Source organism: Podarcis pityusensis, assembly GCF_964106645.2.
Source record: "Podarcis pityusensis genome assembly, chromosome: 1".
Taxonomy (NCBI): Eukaryota; Metazoa; Chordata; class Lepidosauria; order Squamata; family Lacertidae; genus Podarcis; species Podarcis pityusensis.
Window position 1 is genome coordinate 117661730 of NC_138028.1, and position 21574 is coordinate 117683303.

Genomic DNA, 21574 nt, shown 5'->3' on the forward strand with positions numbered 1-21574 from the left:
ATTTGGGAGAGGGCTGCAGGAAGAGCAGGAGAGCATTTCACTGAAGATGAACATCACTGGATTTCACCTTTTGAAGAAACCTCTAGAACTGGCTTTTGGAGAACATCATGTTGTCTACACAGAGATATAGAGATGGGCATTGTAATCAGCTTTTATCTCTTACACTGGAGAATACTGTCCATTTTAATGTGTGTGTTTTGTATTTGGCGGTTTCTGTAGCAAGTCTTTCCCAATTGTAGAAGGTGAATTTGATTTCAATATAAGGGAACTCCATCTTCTACCTGAGATCTTTCTGTTGCCTCACTGCATAAGGGTCCTGGGGTTCAGATTCCAGATTCAGGGTTGTATTCAGCTAAGAAAGTCCTACTCAGAGTATACCCACTGAAATTAATGAACCTAAGTTAGCCATGTGTGTTAATTTCAGTAGCTCTACTCTGAGTAGGACTAGCATGGTCCATACCATTCCAGGAAATGTTGTGAATATCTTCCATGAAGGAAAAACGGTGCTAGGATAGCAGAAAACTGACCTTGTGGTGCAGTTTAGTGTTGCCCTTTTTTAAATAAGTTGCTTGTTTTTTTGGATTCTGAAATGCAGTTTCAATTTTTTAAAAAGGATTTATTAGACAGCTAACTTGGCACTCAGTTAGGTAAAATCATCTGCTAATTTCTAGCAGCTATAGAATCTACTTGTGTTTCAGAAGAAGGACCCAAGGTTCTCAAACTTGACATCATTTTATCCTTATCCTACTACGATGAAGGTTACTTTTATTTTTATACAAGCTGATATGAAAAAATCAGAAAGCGGACAAAAGTTGTTGTAATTTATTTTGTATATTTTTACCCTGCCCCTTCAACCAAGATTCCAGGGTGGCTTACAAAAATATAATGCAGTTAAAACAGGTTAAAAACACACACACACACACACACACACACACAACCCTATGGACATTACTAAGATAAGCAAGCCTAAGAGAACAGCATAAAACAGTTGTTGTGAGCAGGAAGCAGCACAATCCTTTAAATCCTAGAGATCGGATGGAACAATGAAAGCCACAACTGCTGCAAGCATCAGAAAACACATTGTAGTGATAGACTGTAGGGAGGGTTATATGCTCACTGACAGCTGTGTGCATTGCATAAGGCCCAATTGTCTGGTTAACTTGGCATGGAAGATGAGCCTGGATACCATGCCAGACTACATGTGTATTGCAAAAAAAAGGGGAAAGAGCAGCTTACCCCAAAAATTCCCCTTGAAGTCACACCAATGATATGGAATTGCACAAGGGCACTAATCCAGTCTACATCTTGGAGATAAAAATATGCAATACACACTTTGAAAGCTGTTGGTTGCATTTGTTCATGTTTCCTGGTTTAAAACACCCATGAGGTTGATCGAGAGATTCCCCAGTTATTGACCTAGTATTGTCTATAGTAAGGGTAGCCATCATAGTGTTCCCCATGGTTTTTGGGACTTCCAACTTCCATATTTCTCCTACTAGGAGTATTGTGCTTTTCCAGTATCCCAAAGCCCAGTTCAGATGTAACAGTAAACCATGATTTTGTGTTGCATGCAGGAGTCTAAGGGTCTTCTTCCTCTCATTGGCTCTAAATCCTTCCCTTCTGTAGGTTTCTGTTGCAGCTGAACTGGCAACCACGGTTTGCATTCGCCCTCAAAATGGCAAAACCTTATCAACAGGCCATGGTTATAGTGACTGCGTTCTCACACACCAATCAGCCAGATTTTCTGGCTCATTGTGGTTGACAAGAAGGAGCAGCAGCATATCAGTGCTCACTTTCCAATTGCTCCCTCCTTGGTGTAAGCAGCATAAACAAACCAGGCAGGCTGAAGGGAGAAACTTGGCTTTGTGTTCTGTCCAAACCAGGGATCATGGCTTATTGGCTTCCAGCGCCAGCAATTCAGGCAACTTAACAAGCCATGATTGTTGTTGACCAGCGATCTTGGCTTGTTAGGGAGTAACACATCCCTGGTTTGGACATAATTCAAAGCCAAGGCTTCCCGTTTATCTATTTTGCACCAAGGGAAGAGCAGAGTAGGAACTATCAGGCAGAGGGCACCAGCACTCTGATACACAAGAAACTCTGACTTGCCTTATGCTTTAAAGAGGGAGGGCATGTGTGGTTCGGAGGCTCCTGTAACACCAAACTATGGCTTGACATTACTTCTGAATTCACCCTTTATCAGTCTATCAAGGGAAACCGTCCATGCGAATTTGCTTTTAAAAAAATAGATCTAAATCTTTCCAGGTAATGCCCACATGTCGTAGCTAGCTTTGATGTTAAAATAACCCAATTTACTATGCTATGTAAATGCCACGCAATTACAATCATTCCTCACTTGCAAGCATTTTCTGCTTGCCTAACAAAATGATCTCCCCTCTCCTCCCCCTGTGTTCTGTTTTTGGGGATCTCCTGTCATTCCCACCCCTAGCTGATTTTGGGGGAAGTGCAGTTCCAAAGTAAAATTTACTCATAAAATGAGAGCACTGTTTTCTAAATTTAGTTCTGGTTGTTTTAAAAATGGCTCAGCCTCGCTCTCAACTTTCTTTCTGATTTGCTTCAGTTTTAAAACCTCAGAGTTGCCGTTCTGTTCTCAATCAGGGTATAAACGTGTGTGTGTGTGTGTGTGTGTGTAACAGTTTAAACAACTCATGTCAGTTAAACATAAAGGAGAATGAAAACAGCTGGTTACAAAACGTGGCTTGCCGATAGTTTTATGCAAAGTTGATTTTTCTGTGGAAATCCCCTCTGCTTCTCAATTACACCATACTTAGTCACTGTGGGAGGAAAAGCATAGCTGTCCCCACAAATTAGCGAACCAGGAGACCTAAGAAAATCTGAGCAACCTTCTGTTTTTCCTCCTTGTAGCTTTTGAAGAAGCTGGCTAGTGCTTCAGCCATACTTTTTCTTTTTTAGCTTCCATCATCTCTAAATTCAGCTGATCTTTCCTTTTAACTCTCATGAGGAAAGAAAACTGCAAACTCTGAGCTGCAGTTATGTGGCTTCTAAAATGGGAAGCTCTCACTAACCGACAAGTTCCCCTCCTGTGATTAAAATTTAGGCATATGCTTTGAGTGGTTGAGGTTCTTGTTTTTGTCTTTTTATTTTTTGCTGCTCCTGTGGTTCCAGACATGTTGATTTTTATTTGAGATGTTCTGTGGTCAGTGTACAATGTGATTTATTAGCTGGGCAATGGCCTGGTTGTCTCGGACTAGGGTCTGAACTAGCTTTCCATGGACAAACACCCTCCTTTCTTAACAAAGGCAGACTCCTAGGTTTGGGATTCTGTTCACTGGAGATAGCATGTGCTATTGTGCAGATTAGGGGTACAGTCAAACTTCGGTTCTCACATGGCTCCGTTTTCGAACGTTTTGGCTAGTGAACACCAAAAACCCAGAAGTAACTGCTCCATTTTTTGAGCAATTTTTGGAAGTCAAACGTGTTACGTGGCTCCCGTTTTGAGTTTCCCTATTTTATTGAAGCTTCCGGTTTCAGCTTTTGGTCGTCAAACATTTTGGAAGTCGAACAGTCTTTCAGAATGTATTGTGTTCGACAACCGAGGTTTGACTGTACCGTAAGAGGGGTGCAAAGGCAGTAAGAGTCCCTCAACAATTGCCTTCCTCCTGTGTACAATGCTGGCAGCGTCAAGCCTCACTTATTATTGGGCAGAGTCACATGAGCACTTGTGCAACAACAGCTGGTCTCTAAATAGAATCAGTGCAGATTCCCAGAACCTTTTTGTGTCAGTCTGTTAAAAGCATCTCTATGACCCGACACCAAGTGAAGAGGAGGGTTTGCTTTTCTTAGAAGTGTATAGTTTGCACTTATGGTCTTGCCCCTGTTCTTGAAAGGTCAGGGCTGACAGCAAGTTTATTATCCACAATCAATGGGATTTTGGAAGGATCTAAGATACTCTTGCATACATGTGCCATTAAAGCAAGCCCATGCTTATTGAATTAAAAAGACCTTGCATTTCCTCTGGGAGGCGGATCAGCCTCTACTTTTGGCACACCTTCAAAGACAGAGAATTCCAGAGCCAGAAAGCAGTTATCGAGACAGAGTGTTTGCTAAACTCGTTGCTAATTGCCGATCTCCCTGCATTAAATACACCAAGGCTTTAATCGTGAGTTTCGCATTAGGCTCCTGCCTAACTTGTGAGGCAAGGTCTGTTGCCACGTCTGGAAGAGTTGCAGAGCAACCCAGTTCTGTCAGTAATAGCTTAGAAACAGAAAACCATATTAAAATGCCTGCTACAGTTCACAGAGTTATCACTGTTGGGGGGGAAGGGGTGATGGTGTTTTAGATATGTACTCTGAAGCCTTTTGAGAAGACAGTGTGAGAAATATGAGCATTACACTTTATTAATTTGCGTGTCTGAGTGGTACTGCAGGCTTATTCCAAACGCTCTGGAAAACAGGTCTTGAGGCAGCTTAGAATAATAATTCATGCACAAGAATTTCCACTGCCCAAACATAACCAGATGGTTCAGTGTCCTGTGTTAACTCTGCTGCTTATTTTCAAATCCAAATACTTGGATATTTACTGGCTGGGGAGCAGAGAGCTACAGTATTCCACACAACATCCTGCTGCAGATTTCAAATGTCCTAATGCTACTTCGTTTGATATAATAGGAGGCAGCCATCTGGCAGCCTTTCCTGTAATCTTGGCCCAGTTTCAGGAACTCATTCCTCTGTGCTGATTGAAATTCCAGCCATCCTAACTGTCAGTGTGCATGTGCTGGGGGACTTCTTAAGATATCTAACGATCATGTTTTATATAACGTGGTTAAAGTATCCAAAACGCTTTGCCTCTGCTTCCGGTTCCGCTCTGCCTTAATGGGACAGGAAGAAACACCACGGAAATAATAATTGCCACACACACAGGAAGAACAAGCATAGAGTTTGATTTGCAGTTTTACAAATCATTTAATGTGTCAACACGAATATCTTGCCAGACCCAACCATCGCCAACTCTTTGTGGGTACCGCCACACAAGCCAGTTAAGGGAAGCTTTAACGGGGGGTTGGGGGGGGCACGACCCTGAGTGGACTTTGGTAATCTTCCATAATAAGCTGCCCTGTGCGAGGTCAAAATTTGGCACACCCAAATGGATCTTCTCAATTATGGATTGTCTCAATTTTGCACCCCCTTGGCTCAGTGTGCCACCCTAAATCTGGTGCTGGCAGCACCTTCCTGTTTTGCCTCAGGCGGCAAAATGGGGCGGGCTGCCCCTTCTTAAGGTCCATAATTATATAGCTTGATGTAACTTTATGTACTAGCACCTCAATTTGTTCGCTTCCCTCTTCTATTCCCATTACTTTTTTCTCTTTCTTATTCCAAAGCAAGATACTTTTGTGGTACGTACAATTGACATGCTATGTTGCATCGCAAAACGTGGCGTTTAGTTTGCCACTGCTCTCCCCGATGACTCCTGCTGCTGCCTCTATTTCCTTTTGTTAATTATCGGCACCTTAGGTTGCTGCAAATTAGCGAACAGTAGGTGATAGTTATTGGGGTGAACTAGAGCATGTGAGATATAGGACAAAGTCTCCCGTTGGTATGAGTATTTAATGCATACCTAAAGCAACTGCTTCACAAAGTTTCAAATAAGCACATGTCACTGGTGACCAGAAAGTTAATTTCTACACACAGAGAGAGAGAGAAGTTTTCCAGGTTTCAACAAAGTTTCCTTTTGAAGCCTTCAGACTATACCCATCCAAATTGGGAGGGGTGGCTAACACCCCAGAGGACAGGATCACACTTCAAAACGACCTTGACAGATTAGAGAACTGGGCCAAAACAAACAAGATGAATTTTAACAGGGAGAAATGTAAAGTATTGCACTTGGGCAAAAAAAATGAGAGGCACAAATACAAGATGGGGGACACCTGGCTTGAGAGCAGTACATGTGAAAAGGATCTAGGAGTCTTGGTTGACCACAAACTTGACATGAGCCAACAGTGTGACGCGGCAGCTAAAAAAGCCAATGCAATTCTGGGCTGCATCAATAGGAGTATAGCATCTAGATCAAGGGAAGTAATAGTGCCACTGTATTCTGCTCTGGTCAGACCTCACCTGGAGTACTGTGTCCAGTTCTGGGCACCACAGTTCAAGAAGGACACTGACAAACTGGAACGTGTCCAGAGGAGGGCAACCAAAATGGTCAAAGGCCTGGAAACGATGCCTTATGAGGAACGGCTAAGAGAGCTGGGCATGTTTAGCCTGGAGAAGAGGAGGTTAAGGGGTGATATGATAGCCATGTTCAAATATATAAAAGGATGTCACATAGAGGAGGGAGAAAGGTTGTTTTCTGCTGCTCCAGAGAAGCGGACACGGAGCAATGGATCCAAAGTACAAGAAAGAAGATTCCACCTAAACATTAGGAAGAACTTCCTGACAGTAAGAGCTGTTCGACAGTGGAATTTGCTGCCAAGGAGTGTGGTGGAGTCTCCTTCTTTGGAGGTCTTTAAGCAGAGGCTTGACAACCATATGTCAGGAGTGCTCTGATGGTGTTTCCTGCTTGGCAGGGGGTTGGACTCGATGGCCCTTGTGGTCTCTTCCAACTCTATGATTCTATGATTCTATAGAGCAAGATGTGCCAAGCTTGCTTTGTACAAATGTAAAATTCTCCTATTTCAGCTTTAAGCTTTTCATGCCCTTTTAGAAGTTATGATGTTCTTAATTCACCTCCTGTGAATTCAGTGTTTTTCTTTTTCTTTCTCTTTCTTTCTTTCTTTCTTTCTTTCTTTCTTAGAAAAAACAGTGCCGGTACCTACCATGAAGTTGTTACACTTTTAACATTACAGTGGTACCTTGGGTTACAGATGCTTCAGGTTACAGATGCTTCAGGTTACAGATGCTTCAGATTACAGACTCCGCTAACCCAGAAATAGTACCTTGGGTTAAGAACTTTGCTTCAGGATGAGAACAGAAATTGCGCAGTGGCAGCGCGGCAGCAGCGGGAGGCCCCATTAGTTAAAGCGGTACCTCAGGTTAAGAACAATTTCTGGTTAAGAACGGACCTCCAGAATGAATTACGGTAAGTTCTTAACCCGAGGTACCACTGTGTTATTTTTTAAGGTGCTGGTACTGTGTATCCTTCAATCCCCCAAGAAAAAAGCTCTACCTTTTCCTTCGCTGCTGTAGCTCACACCTTCTTAACATATTCTACTGGTTTCATACTCCGTGCAAGAGAGGTGTAAACTCTGTTCACCATTGCCAAAATGTGGGTGATGCACAGCATCAAGTAGCAAATAAGCACTAGGGATCTATATTAGGGCTGGGTGGGCGAGATTGGAGTTCCCAGACTCATTTCAAGGAACCAGGTGGCAGATTTGAACCATCCCAATAAGGGACCCCTGACCATTAGGTCCAGTCGTGACCGACTCTGGTTGTGGCGCTCATCTCGCTTTATTGGCTGAGGGAGCCAGTGTACAGCTTCTGGGTAATGTGGCCAGCATGACTAAGCCGCTTCTGGCGAACCAGAGCAGCGCACGGAAACACCGTTTACCTTCCCACCAGAGCGGTACCTATTTATCTACTTGCACTTTGACGTGCTTTTGAACTGCTAGGTTGGCAGGAGCAGGAACTGAGCAACGGGAGCTCACCCCGTCGCAGGGATTTGAACTGCCGACCTTCTGATTGGCAAGCCCTAGGCTCACCCCAGCAGTATGAGGACCAAATTTAGCACCGACGTGAAAACTAATCTGAGCCTCCGGAAGTGGGAGGCGGCTGGCTCAGCGTACCTCATGGGCGATCTGGCCCTGACCTTAGATCAGGAATGGGCAACCTGTGGCCCTCCAGAGGTTGTTGCCCTCATCTCCCCTCGTCTTCGGACAGCATGCTGTCTGAAGCTGATGGGAGCTGGAATCCAACAAGCTCCACAGGAGTCATAGATTAGCCATCCCTGCCTTGGGATGCCTAGCTGTACCTGAGCACACCGTTTTCAGGTGGAGGAGCTGCCGAAATGGGTAACTGCTCTGAGCTGACTCTGTGGAGTAGGGTTTCCGGGCTTCCCTCTCCCTCAGATGCAGCAAGGGGAGAATGACTGTTGAGGGAAACAGTTCTGGGATGGGAGGAATGAAAGAAAGGCAGTTGGTGCCAGCCACCTCTAGGCTCTTCGTAGGGACGGGGTGTCCCCACTGCTGCTGCCACCGCCTCCCAAAGCGGCTCTGGATGTCAGGCAGAAAGTTTAGGGTGGAGAACAGCGCAGGTGACTCACCCTTTTTGTTTAACATCCGAAGACAGAACCTATTCATCTCCTTTTCCTTTCACAGAGCAATTCCTGGAGTGGTTTAACAGGGAAGTCTGGGAATTGTAGCTCTGTGCTGGGAATAGGGGTCTCAACAGCACCCGCAGCCAGTAATTATTGGGGTGGAAGCCATGGCTGTTTAAAGTGGCGTCATAGCGCTTTCAATGTGTGGTGTGAATGTGATGGAAGAGAGGCCTGCTACTGTCAGCAAATCGTGCTAGCATTTTTCCTCTCAAGTCTTTCAAAATTAAGATTGGTTTTAAAGACAATGGGGACAGTGTCTCATGAGCAAACATCAAGTCACTTCCTGAACTCTTCAACTTCCCTTCAAGTTCTTTCGTACTCAGGGGGTCTACCACATTATATATATATATATATATATATATATATATATATATATTCCTGCTGACTGAGGGATCGCTTCAGCTGTGTGTGCAAATAAAATGAAATGAAATGAAAGCTTCCAATATAAATAACCAGCATTTGCATTTTCAGCTTTTGGGTGCAACTTCCCAGTGAGGTTTAAACTGCATGGGCAAATGGGAGCTTCGGGAAGAAGTAGCCACCTGACACTGTTTATGTGTGAAAGCACGATCCAGTACGCATGGTTTGCATGGCCAAAATCTCAGATTTGATTTGTTCACCAGCACTTCTGGCTGAAAGGATATTTTGCTGTAGTTTGGGGTGTGCATGTGGAATACTGGACACGGTGGACCATAGGCCTGGTTCAATATAAGGCAGCCCCTGATATAAAGCTTAAGCCAGGGCTGGCAGTCTATCTAGTAGTCCTCATTACTGTACCTAAGGACAATAGACTCAACATTTTAATGGCCAAGGTTCAGAGATGATGCAAGTTGTAGGCTAGCAACATCTGCAGGGCCACAGTTTTCCCAGACCTGCTTTAATTAAAAGAGGAAGCCTCCTTGTAACACAGTGTGCCACAAAATGGGTGCTGGGTGAAGTGGGACCCCTGGCAAAGCAACCCAGTTTGAGTCAAGGTTCTCTAAATGTGAATAGAGCTTATCTTTCTTTTAATTGGGGGTAGTCGTATCTGACTGTGCCCAAACTGGTGAGTGGCGTTTGTGTGCAGGAGTGAGTGGCAGATCTTGCATAATAAATATTAAAATCTTCTTCTTCTTCTTCTTCTTCTTCTACTACTACTACTACTACTACTATTAGTACCTTCTACTAGTGGTACCTCAGGTTAAGTACTTAATTCGTTCTGGAGGTCCGTTCTTAATCTGAAACTGTTCTTAACCTGAAGCACCACTTTAGCTAATGGGGCCTCCTGCTGCTGCCGTGCCGCCGGAGCACAATTTCTGTTCTCATCCTGAAGCAAAGTTCTTAACCTGAAGCACTATTTCTGGGTTAGCAGAGTGTGTAACCTGAAGCGTATGTAACCCGAGGTACCACTGTGTATCCTACTGTTCCTCTGAGGAGATTAACGTGGTTTGCCTAGTTCCTTCCTGCTCCTTTTCAAGCTCATAACAGCTCTGTGGGGTCTGCTCTGTGTCTAAGACTGCGTTTCTCAAACTTGGGTCTCCAGCTGTTGTTGGACTACAACTCCCATCATCCCTAGCTAGCAGTGGTTAGTGATGCCGGGAATTGTAGTCCAAAAAACAGCTGGAGGCCCAAGTTTGGGAAACACTGTCTTAAGACAGAGCAGACCCCACTTTTTTATAAGTAGGAAGCCAGAGTTGGTGTGTTTGTGTGCTGGCTAGGCACTTGGGCCAGAACTAAAAGATCAGCCTTTGCCAACTTGCTGTGCTGCAGCTGTCTTTGGACTCTGACTCCCATCTAGGTGAGGCTGATGGGAGTTGTAGTGCAAAGCAGCTGCAGCACACCAGGTCAGCGAAGGCTGGGGTGGACAAACCACCTTTTCTCTCTTTTCAGCCTGGTAGGATGGCAGTACTGCCATGCATATAAATGCAATATTTCAGTACAGGAGCCTGAGACAGTGGCTGCTCAGTACTTTGTGGAATGAATAAAACTGCTTCGTTCTGGATACAGTTTTGCATGTGAATAGAGATGAGGTTGTAAATGCAAATCTAGCAGTGCCACCTTCCTCCTTTGGCCCATCTTTAAATGGTTATAGGGCCTCTCCGCATTACAAATTCTGTGTAAATGCTAGCTCCCATGCTACTTCCTGTGGTTTTTACTTGCAGTTTGCATCACTGTCTGCTAACTTTCTTTTTATCAACTCTGCTACATCTTCAGTGGTAATCTTCCATGGGATTTTGGTACTTTTCCTCTAGCCTGTTCTAGGTAGGGGATGGGGGATCTTCCAAGCTCAAGTTTGCCAAGATGGCATTAACGGAGTTGTATCTGCATGAATTGTACCTAATTTGGATGCGGGTGGCGCTGTGGGTAAAACCCTAATTGGGTAAAATTCCCTAATTGGGAATTGGGACGCGGGTGGCGCTGTGGGTAAAACCTCAGTGCCTAGGACTTGCCGATCGCATGGTCAGCGGTTCGAATCCCCGCGGCAGGGTGAGCTCCCGTCTTTCGGTCCCAGCTCCTGCCCACCTAGCAGTTCGAAAGCACCCCTAAATGCAAGTAGATAAATAGGTACGGCTTTATAGCAGGAAGGTAAACGGTGTTTCCGTGTGCTGCGCTGGCGCTGGCTCTCCAGAGCAGCTTCGTCACGCTAGCCACATGACCCGGAAGTGTCTCCGGATAGCGCTGGCCCCCGGCCTCTTAAGTGAGATGGGCGCACAACCCTAGAGTCGGACACGACTGGCCCGTACGGGCAGGGGTACCTTTACCTTTACCTGCATGAATTAGTCAAAGGAAAACCTTAGTTGTGTTTGTATAAAAGAGACTCTTATTGCCTCTGTTCCAAAATTAAGAACGGAAGAAAAACCCCGTTGAATCAAGCCAGTGACCCATCAAGTCCAGCATCCTTTTTCACATTGGCCAACCAGATGCCTATGGAAAACCTAAAAACAGAACCTGAGCAAAAAAGCACTCTCCCCCTTTGTAAAGGTAAAGGTACCCCTGACCGTTAGGTCCAGTCGCGGACGACTCTGGGGTTGCAGCGCTCATCTCACTCTATAGGCCGAGGGAGCTGGAGTTTGTCCACAGACAGCTTCTGGGTCATGTGGACAGCTGTTTACCTTCCCGCCAGTGTGATACCTATTTATCTACTTGCACTTTGACATGCTTTCGAACTGCTAGGTGGGCAGGAACTGGGACTGAAGAATGGGAGCTCACCCCCTTGCTGGGATTTGAACCGCCGACCTTCTGATCGGCAAGCCCTAGGCTCTGTGGTTTAGACCACAGTGCCACCTGTGTCCCACTGTGCCACACTGGTAAATTGGACTTCACCCCTACCTATAGCTCTTTCTGCTTTTTTAAATAATCAAGGCTGGGTTGGACCTTTGTGCTCAATAAGCCAAAGTGAAGGCTTTTTTTGTGGCAGAAGGTGACCCTGTTTTGAAACCTTTGCTGATTCTTCCTATTGCATGAGTTTCTTTCAAAACTTCCTGTGGCTCACACCACAGTCCATGTTCTCTGATCGCAATACAGTGGCTCGGAAGCTACATTCCTACCTATAAGCAATTTTTAACTGTCTAGTGCAATTGTTTCCCAAACGTGGGTCTGCAGATGTTTTCGGACTACAATTCCCATCATCCCTGGCCATTGGTCTTGCTGGCTAGGGATGATGGGAGTTGTAGTCCCAAAGCAGCTGGAGACCCAAGTTTGGGAAACACTGATCTAGTGAAACGGAGAGAGAGAGAGAAAAATACTCTGCTGCAGAAAAGCTTCCATGACAGGATGGAGTTAATGGGAGGAATGAAATGTTTGTGTGTGTGTGTGCTCATTCACATTTGTGTGGTCCTGTCCCCTCTGCCAGCAGCAGGCCACAGACAGAGCATGGTTTAAATGAGTCAGCAGTGTGGCACCACAAAAGATTTCAATGCATGCACACAGTGCAAGCTTTATTTAACATGGCGTTGAACTGACCGGAGGGCCATTCCTGTAACACTCCTAATTGTCTCCTTGCGTTTACCCTTTTAAGTTTTAGAGCGCTCTGAGCGGAACAAACAAAAGATAGCGGAATTATGCAAACAAATGGGATGCATAATAACGTGAGGTATAAATATTCTCCGAGTCGAAACGAAGTAGACGGAGCAAGGTTTTTTTTAGCAAGAGGCAGTGTGGGGAAGTGTGGTGTCATGTGGCTATGTGACAGGAAACTCAGCTGAAAGCTGAGGTGAGCTTCAGACGTGACGGCTCTCCTACTGTTGAAGACAGTGCAGGTCTGTGTTTTTCTTTTTGCAGCAAGTTTTTATTCTTTTCGAATATGAGTGTTAATGTGTGTGTTTAAGGTTGTCGTGGTTGGGGTAGGATGATTGTAGCATGAGACTTTCACTAGGACAGCGCTGAGCTTCTGACTTGCAAGGTCGCCCAAAAGATGCATATAACAGGGAACAATTAATATTCAGGTTGGTGGTTCAGTTTGTATGTGTGTGTGTGCTGGTGAACTTACCTGTCTGTGAGAAGATGGGAATTTTAATATTTTGGTAGTGAAAGCATGTTTTATTGTTGTGGCACCAGCGGTTCTCAACCTGTGGGTCCCCAGATGTTGTTGGACTACAACTCCCATCATCCCTGAGCTCTGGCCTTGCTAGCTAGGGGTGATGGGAGTTGTAGTTCAACAACATCTGGGGACCCACAGGTTGTGAAACACACACACACAGCTGGGGTGGGGAGAACCTTGAACTGTTATTGTAATTGGCTAATGCAAAAGACTTAAGACTGCAATCCTATACACAGCTATTGTCAATTCGTGTGTTTCTTTTTTGGTCCGTTTAGGTTTTCTGTTGTTTGTTTTTGTTTTTGTTTTCTTTTTCTCTCTTTTTTTATGTACGGTTGTTTTGTTTTTCTGTTTGCTTATGAAAATTAATAAAAAGAATTTTTTAAAAAAATTGTCCAATCGTGCCTCCTTTGGAGTAAGGCCCCTTGAATTTAGTGGGAATTAAATTATATGTGCTTTTGTGTAAGCATGCCTAGGATTGTGCTGCAGATGTGGCTGCTCCTTTAGTGGAGTTTGCTAGCTCTGAAATGCTATTACTGATTTCAATACTTACAGTGCCTAAGAATTTTCTAAGCCCTGCACGTATATTAAAAGAGAGCACAAGGGCCTGCTTGTGAGCTTGCGGCATAATTAGATGCAAAATGAGCGAAGAAGAGGAAAGCAAGCGTTGCGGCTCCTCCAGGGGCCGGTGAATGGAGCCAGGTTGGTCTCCCCTTTGTCATGGTGTTCTCCTTGGATGCAGACAAAAATCATAGAATTTGTAGAGTTGGAAGGGACCACGAAGGTCATCTAACCCAACCCCCTGCAATGCATAACTCTTTTGCCCAGTGTGGGACTTGAACCCACAACTCTGAGATTAAGACTCTCAGTGCTCCATGGAGCTCTGGCCAATGGCATAAGCCAGAGTGTGCCTCCTTTTGCTTCTTCAGTCCCTGGGCATCGATCTGATTTTGCTTTCTTCTTTGTCTTTGTCTGAAACGTGTCTCACTTAAACCCTTTTTGCTCCAAGAGTAAGAAGAAAATCTTCCCAGCATCCAGACAATTGCTGGGCTTGGTGTAAGGGGCCTAACTGGTAGGATCAGATATTCTTTTTTCCCCTCCTCTGGACCTCCTTCCTCCCCAGGCTGTATCACAAGCTGTTTTTGAAAGTTCCATCAGTTTCAATTGCAGTCTTCCAGCGGACGACGGGGGGGGGGGTTTGCTTTTGGAGGAAAAACAAGTCCAAAAGTGCACTTAAAGTCACAGAACCAGTTGGGTGGTTCTGTGGCCTCTGTCCTTCTCTGTGAATAACTTGCATATTCTTCTGAAAATTCAGGGTAGTGCTCAGACTAGGACTGGGCAGGGGAGGGGGCACCCAAGTTGAAATACATTCTCAGCCAAAAATTGCCTGACCGGGTAGTTGTGAGGACAACATGGTTGGGGGAGGGGAAATGCATGTCTCACTTTGAGACCCAGAAAGGACATGGGGGAAAGAGCACCAACCCAAAAACTGGATCAGTGACTTCCAAGACGTTGTCCTGTGGTCTGTCCCTAACTGTGCAAAATAATATTTGGGTTCAGAATGTTTTATAATATGCTGATTCTTGACAATGCAGAGGTTGACTAGTGTTTTTCTACCCCCTCCTTCTAAAAAGAAAATGTCCTTGTCATCACAGTGGTGAAAATCCACAACCTGTGGGGTTTTTTTAGTTATAGGCACATGTAACAAAATAATCAGCATTTGCTGCTGTAATGAGACATGCCTGGGTCAGCGGTTCGAATCCCCACGATGGAGTGAGCTCCCGTTGCTCTGCCCCAGCTCCTGCCAACCAAGCAGTTCGAAAGCACATCAGTGCAAGTAGATAAATAGGTATTGCTACGGCGGGAAGGTAAACAGTGTTTCCGTGCGCTCTGGCTTCCGTCCCAGTGTCCCATTGCACCAGAAGCAGTTTAGTCATGCTGGCCACATGACCCGGAAAGCTGTCTGTGGACAATCGCTGGCTCCCTTGGCCTGAAAGCAAGATGAACACCGCAACCCCATAGTCGCCTTTGACTGGACTTAACCATTCAGGGGACTTTTACCTTTGTATGATTGGATTCACATAAATACTGCTAGATCTATGCAATAATGCTATTTATAGGGAAGAACGCAAACTTCTTTAGCGTGTTGTGCTTCTGGTGGTGAAGCCTGTGACATTCATTGGCTGAAGCAGCAGCACAGAATGTTCATAACCACCCCAACTATTCAGGCTTCATAGATTATACATCTATACAGCTCTGTTTCTGTGGGGGAAGGAGAAGTTGTCAGTTTGGCAAGGGATTAGAACCTCACCCAGACCTTAGTTACAGAAGTAGGTTTGTCAACTAGTCTCACAAGAATGAGGGAACTAGAGGGTTGCAATCTTGGAGGTAACATGGCTGAATCAAGGGACCCAACTCAGTAAAGGAACCCAGCTGAGAAAAGAGAATTGAGAGAGAGAAAGGGACGAGTGGGAGAAGGTCCTCTGAATAAGACTCTAAGTGTGGTTTAAGGAGAGGAAAGCCAGGGTACAAGGGAAGGAGACCAAGAAACTGAAGGTAGCTGGAGGAAATTGGACAAAAAGTGAGTGGTGTTTTAAGGCGGAGACCTGGGGAACTGATGGAATGAAGAAAGAATAAGCAAAAGGGAAAGTCTGACCGCAGCATAATTTCACAAGTGTTGGAGGTACAGGAAGGTCCGTTCTGGGAACTGGAGAGAAATGGCCAGTCAAAGGAGATTTAGTCCTTGTAGGACCCTGGGCCATGGAGAAAAGGATCCAGAAGATTACTTGATTTAGCAGTCTTCCCCATCCTGGTGTTTGACTACAATTCCCATTAACCCCTGTGCCAGTATGGCCAGTGGGTCTGGGGTGATGGGAGTTGTAGTCCAAAACATCTGGCTTTTAGGAACTAGGCTCTGATTGACGTGTTTTGCCAGTTGTGGCTTCCACTGCCACTGCCGTCAGCATGGCGATCTGGTGACCCTAAAGAAACAGTAGCAAGGCCCTGTAAATAGGTGTTGTAAGGAAAGGCTGAGTTGCAAATACTGAGTGAGCACCCACCACACTGTGTTATAATTTTCAGGGCGCGGGTTCGTTTGCCAGGAACGTTTACGTTTGCTCTCTTGCACTTCTCAAGCACTTACTGCCTATATAGGTACACAGAGGCTGACTCTAGACACATCAAGCGTTTCAGTTAAACACGTAAATTTAAACTGGGAAAACAGGTAGAGAGAGAAAACGGGACTCCACAGCGCCATCTGGTGGCGCAATGTTTATATCGCATATACAGTGCCTATAAATTGCTTTTTCTTTGCCATTCTCGCTGAGTCCAGAGAGGGCTTTCTCGCATCACTCCTATTGGGGCAAGTCCACAGATGCTGCAGGGCTGTGCCACTTCCTCTTCCTGTTTCACTTGTCTATGAATGAAGTAGGCAAAACAGGAAGCAGCAGCCACCTCTGTGTACCAATATATATACAGGCGGGGTCACCCTGTGGAGTGCCCTCCCATCAGTTGTCAAGGAATTAAACAACTATCTGACTTTTAGAGGACATCTGAAGGCAGCTCTCTATAGGGAAGTTTCTGATGTTTGATGTCTTACTGTGTTCAAATTTATTGGAAGCCGCCCAGAGTGATAGGGGAAAACACAGATAGCATCTTCCGCTTTAAGTGCAATTATTGCGTGAAGATTTGTGCAATTGCAAACCTCTGTGCACAAAAATCATGCTGTGAAAAAAAATGGTCCCTGTGTGCTGCAAGGCTATATGTGTGACTGTACAAAACCTTTGGTTTCCATTGTACAAAGCCATTCACTTTGCTTCAGGTTCTCTGTTTTCTTTCACACTCGTAGCACTTCTTTGTGGACCTGTAAAATGAATGGAAAATCTTTTTTGAAAGCACCACCATTGAAGCATGCAAAAGCAAAGCAGTGAATGATAGCCTGTGTTTTATAAACGGATAACGCTGCTTGATGAGAAAAACTGAGAAAAGTTAGAGAAGAGGAAGTGGGAAGAGTCAGAGAGCATTGTGACAGAGGCAAAGAAGGGAGGGGGAAAAACAATAAGGGGATTGTACAAAAGTGGTAACTGCGTAAACCAGTGGTTCGATGGTTCTCACGCTTCCATCTAAGGCAGTTGATCACAGGCCTGGGGAGCCACTGAGGTGTAGCTCGTGGCGTATTGGATCTGCTCAGCCATGAAGCCGACATCGTGACCTTGAGCTCGTTGTTATTTGCCAGCCTAACCAACCTCGCAGGGTGCTTGGAGGACATCTGATGCTTGATAATAGGATGTGGTATTGGGTTCTTATTTTTGTACAAGTGCAATAAAAAGGACGTGCAGCCAACACACACCTGTTCCAAGCTAGGACTTAGCCTAGGGTATCGATACATGGCAGCCCATCTGCCTTCTGCTTTCAGGCCAGAACCTTTCTTCTGCACTGTGCTTCTTCCTGCTCAGATCCTCCTGCACTCTGCAGCTGTTGCAAGAGGTACAGGATGCATTTCATTTCTTTTTCGAATTCGCTCCCAGAAGCTTTGGCAAAGGCCACCTGCTTAGAAATAGGTTCAAAGCATATTCCCTAGGAGAGGAGGCCTATCACTGGCTAATATGGAATGTGCAGCTTCAAGGGCAGTCTACCATGTAACCGGGACGCGGGTGGCGCCGTGGGTTAAACCACAGAGCCTAGGACTTGCCGATCAGAAGGTCGGCGGTTCGAATCCCCGCAACGGGGTGAGCTCCTGTTGCTCGGTCCCTGCTCCTGCCAACCTAGCAGTTCGAAAGCACGTCAGAGTGCAAGTAGATAAATAGGTACTGCTCTGGCGGGAAGGTAAATGGCGTTTCCGTGCGCTGCTCTGGTTTGCCAGAAGCTGCTTAGTCATGCTGGCCGCATGACCCGGAAGCTGCACGCCGGCTCCCTTGGCCAATAAAGCGAGATGAGTGCCGCAACCCCAGCGTCGGCCACGACTGGACCTAACGGTCAGGGGTCCCTTTACCTTTACCATGTAACCAGTGTTAGAAACTCATATATATAACCCCGGCACTATATGGCTCCTTAAACCAGGGTTACAGTCGCCAAAACATAACGCCTGGTTGCCATTTTGGGGCCAGGTGGCTCAAAAGCCGTATTTTTCAGTACCACTTTTGGGTTCCTGAAGTTCATTCTGATTGTGCAGATAGAATATCATGGATGGAATTCTACAGGATGTGTTGCCACTGTGTGAAAACGATCAAGACCCAATGATCTCCAGGCGTGGCACCTCCAGATGGTGGAGACATCAGGTGTCATCCTGCCACCTGAGCATCTTCACTTGGTCACAAGAGGCCGAAATGCGACTGGCACCTGGCGACTTTTGAACGCTGCACGTAACAGCAGAGGGCTTTCTGCATGCACCTGGAAGATGGTTCTGGGAAAACGGGACACGGAGTTAGATCGACCTTTCATCTGATCAGCTGGGTTTCTTGTGTTATTTCTTGTGCTATAGATGCAAGAGCCTGCACAAGAAAAGCAGTTTGAAAAGTGGGCAGTGTGGGTTTTCTTTAAAGCCGTTTCCCTAACTTCAGATTGTGTGGCAGTTCAGCCGAGGTTTTTTATATATATAATTTATCCGGTTATTTAAGTTACCACGCTGTTTTGTTTCAATAGGCTCCTGTCCTGGAGCTTAGGTGGAATTGTAATTAAAGCGAATTGGGGTTAATAAAGTGCTCCTATTAGTTGCACCTTTCTGAAAGCCCTCGGTGTTTTGTTTTTCCTGCATAGCCCTGCATGCCACCAGAGCTCATTCGACCCACTAGCATGTTTTTCCTGTTGGCACCTGTAGGTGCCCTGCACAGCTGCCCTTGCCCTGATACCCTCCTTTCCGCACCTGTCTGAAATCAAGTCTTGTCCCTGGGAGTGGCTGGTGGGTGTTTTGTGTTCAGAGGGAGTAGTTGCATGTGTGTGTGTGTGTGTGTGTGTGTGTGTGTGTGTTTTAGTTGTGCTTTTCTGCCCTTTTGGTTTGCAACAAAAAATAATTAATAGGAATGTTATTATGAAGCTAATTGAGCGTTAAGTAAAGTGCATAACTTTAGTTATAGAAGTGTAAAATGTAAAGTAACAGTTTAAGTGGTTCTGGCAGTGGGCTCCATGCCCTGGCATATGTCCAACATCTGCCGAACTTTGCTGCTTAGAGATGTTAAAATCTGTGTATTATTTTATTAGCTTTTCAAAGGTGCAAACCGCGATTTCTGCTATTTTTTTAAAGAGCCTGCTATATAGACACACACTGCTTACTCCTTCTCCGGGGCCCTTGTAAACACCTCCTTTCTCTGTCATATTTTGATAATTTTTTTAATTTTTACAATAGACTATAGTGTGATGCTTTACAAACTAGCTCAGAAGTAGCCAATGTGGTACTCTTCCCCAGATGTTTTAGACCACAACTCCCTGACTTTTGGCCAAACTGACATGGGATGTTGGGAATTGTGGTCCACAGAGGCTAGACTAGACAGTGCAAATGAAGGATGCAAATACTCTTCTAAAACGTAAATAAATAGGGACAAATGATCAGCACGAGGAGGGAAGGGCATGGGTGAGTTTTCCGTGATGGCAACCTTGGTTATGTAACCCTTACAAATCTCTGCTTTGGGGGGAGCAACTCTGTGGGGTAGATAGAAGGTTTCATGCTCCTTGTACAGCAGCTTCTTGCAAAGGCATTCCACAAACCCAAGCCTTCCTACTCTTCAGCTGTCCTGAAGCTCCAAAGAACTACAGTTGCAGGTGTCTTGGCGTGATCAAAGTCTCTCTAACAAATTAGCGCGTGTGCTTTATTTCTCGGAAAAGGTAACTGCTGCCCAGATTTTTCAAAGATGCGTTTGGGACCTGCCAGCCAGCCTTGGGCCAGATGTTTAAGTGAATTTGTTTAGTGTGCAAATTAAGTAAGTGTCTTGGCTTTTTTCCTTTTTTTTTTTTTAGCCGATCCATTAGAAGCCTGCAGTTTTGCTAGGCTATGAAGTTCTGTGTTTGGCCCCTTCTAAAAGAAGCTTCTGTATGGGGTCAGACAATAGAAAAATATCATTAAATGCTTGGCCCAATTTCGGCTGCGTTTGTGCATGTGCATACGCATTGCCTGTTTGTTTTCTCCCCCAGGCTAATAGCCAGGGAAATTTTGTTTCCTTTGGTATATTTCCTAAGTAAATGTTTTGCAAGGTTTCTTTCACCTCCAAAGTTCCAAGTAGTTTGGAAATGTCAGTTGAATAACACTCTTTTGAGTGGGTATTCCTAACCCTAAACATGCTCGAAACAGAAATTGATGATTTTTATCATCTGGGTTAGGATTACTGTCCAGACCTCCCCAAACCTTGTGTGTTCCAGATGTTTTGGACTAGAATGCCAATCTCTGTCTCAGCCAGGTGGAGGTTATATGGCAAGACATCTGAAGGGCACCAGGTTGGGGATGACTGATTCAGACGAAGTAGGATCTGAAACAATATATAAATCATGCATAGAATTATGGGCAGGAGGCTTCGAGTTCTGGTATTCCAGTTTTATTCTGGCAAAGAAGATTTCCCCTGCCCCGCCCCTCAATCTCTGCAAATGCAGTTTTCCATTTATTAATGGCAGAAACTAAATAGAAAAGTAAGTAAGCTTAAAACAAATTCATTCTTGCCTGGTGCTGCCAAAATATTTATCCCTACTGGCAGCATTGCAGCATTGAAATAAAATTTAAAAGTTAACAGGGAGGAGAAGAGGCCTTTTCATACTGTTCTTTGTGGTTTTTGCAGGTGCTTAAGCTAAACAGGAAGCAAGTTGAATTGCTTTTATTAAAAGTTTTCTGCTTATTTTGCAAGGTATTAAACTGGTGTCTCCCCTCTACCCACCCAAAAAACCCTGCTGATTGATGAGACTCACCTTTTTTCTCTCCCTGAGCTGGAACTAGAATAGAGGCACATATGGTGAGAACAGGAGAACAATCTGAAATATTTCAGTGCTCAGCCAGAGATTGTGTATTTGTTCCACGAGATGAAATTCAAAAGCCACAGTATCTTTCTTTGGACCACCCAAAATCATAGCGGTCAACTTTCAGATTTGAAAGTAAGGGATTAGCAGCCTCGAAAATAAGGGATCAGCAGCCTCACCTGTCCTGGGGACAGTTTACGGGATATCTAACAATCCGGGATAGCAGTGGGAAGCAGCGGGAAACGGCGCTGGAATAAGGGAATTTCCCGCAAAAAAAGGGACGGTTGACAGCTATGCCTAAAATCTGGGGTGGGGTGGGGGGGATGTACTAAGTAGTGTTTTAAGTCCTCCAGAACTCATCTTCAGGTTGAATGTTTAGCAAAAGGGAGAGTTCTGGAGAACTCAAAAAGTTTGCTCACCAGGAAGGAGTGGTTTGACACTTCCTTCCACAGCCACGGACTCAGTGGAAACACCTCTCTCCAGTGCATGGTACTGCAGTTAGCGATGGGGGGGGGGGGAATCCCATTGCGTCGTGATGAGGGAGGAAGGAGTTGGACCTCCGCTACCTGTGTGCTGTGGTCCTGGTGGAAATCGGGAGAGAGAGCATTCTCTTCGCCTAGGATTACTTTAAAAATATGTATCTTGTCTTACTATAATCAGCATGATTTGATGTAGTTAAAGCACCACAGTGGCACGTGTGACAGGTGTCATTCAAAGCCCAAAGGCAAATTTGCTTCTGTTAAACCCCCGACTGCTGAGATAACGTGAAGAAGTATCTTTGGGAATTCAATGAGTTGGCATGTGCAGAGCACATACACAAAAGTTGTTAGTTGG

At 45.1% G+C, this 21574-nt stretch overlaps 1 protein-coding gene across 3 annotated transcripts in view; it reads left to right on the forward strand.

The window, feature by feature from the left end:
• Positions 1–21574, forward strand: part of WIPF1 (WAS/WASL interacting protein family member 1) — a 59214-nt gene that overhangs the window by 7275 nt on the left and 30365 nt on the right. The window contains exon 1 of one of the 3 annotated variants that reach the window (XM_080971448.1): positions 12418–12530. The exons of the other annotated variants lie outside the window; for them this stretch is intronic. The gene's annotated coding sequence lies outside the window, so the exon portion shown is untranslated. Of the gene's footprint in view, positions 1–12417; positions 12531–21574 lie in introns of those variants that run through there. 3 annotated transcript variants of the gene reach the window in all.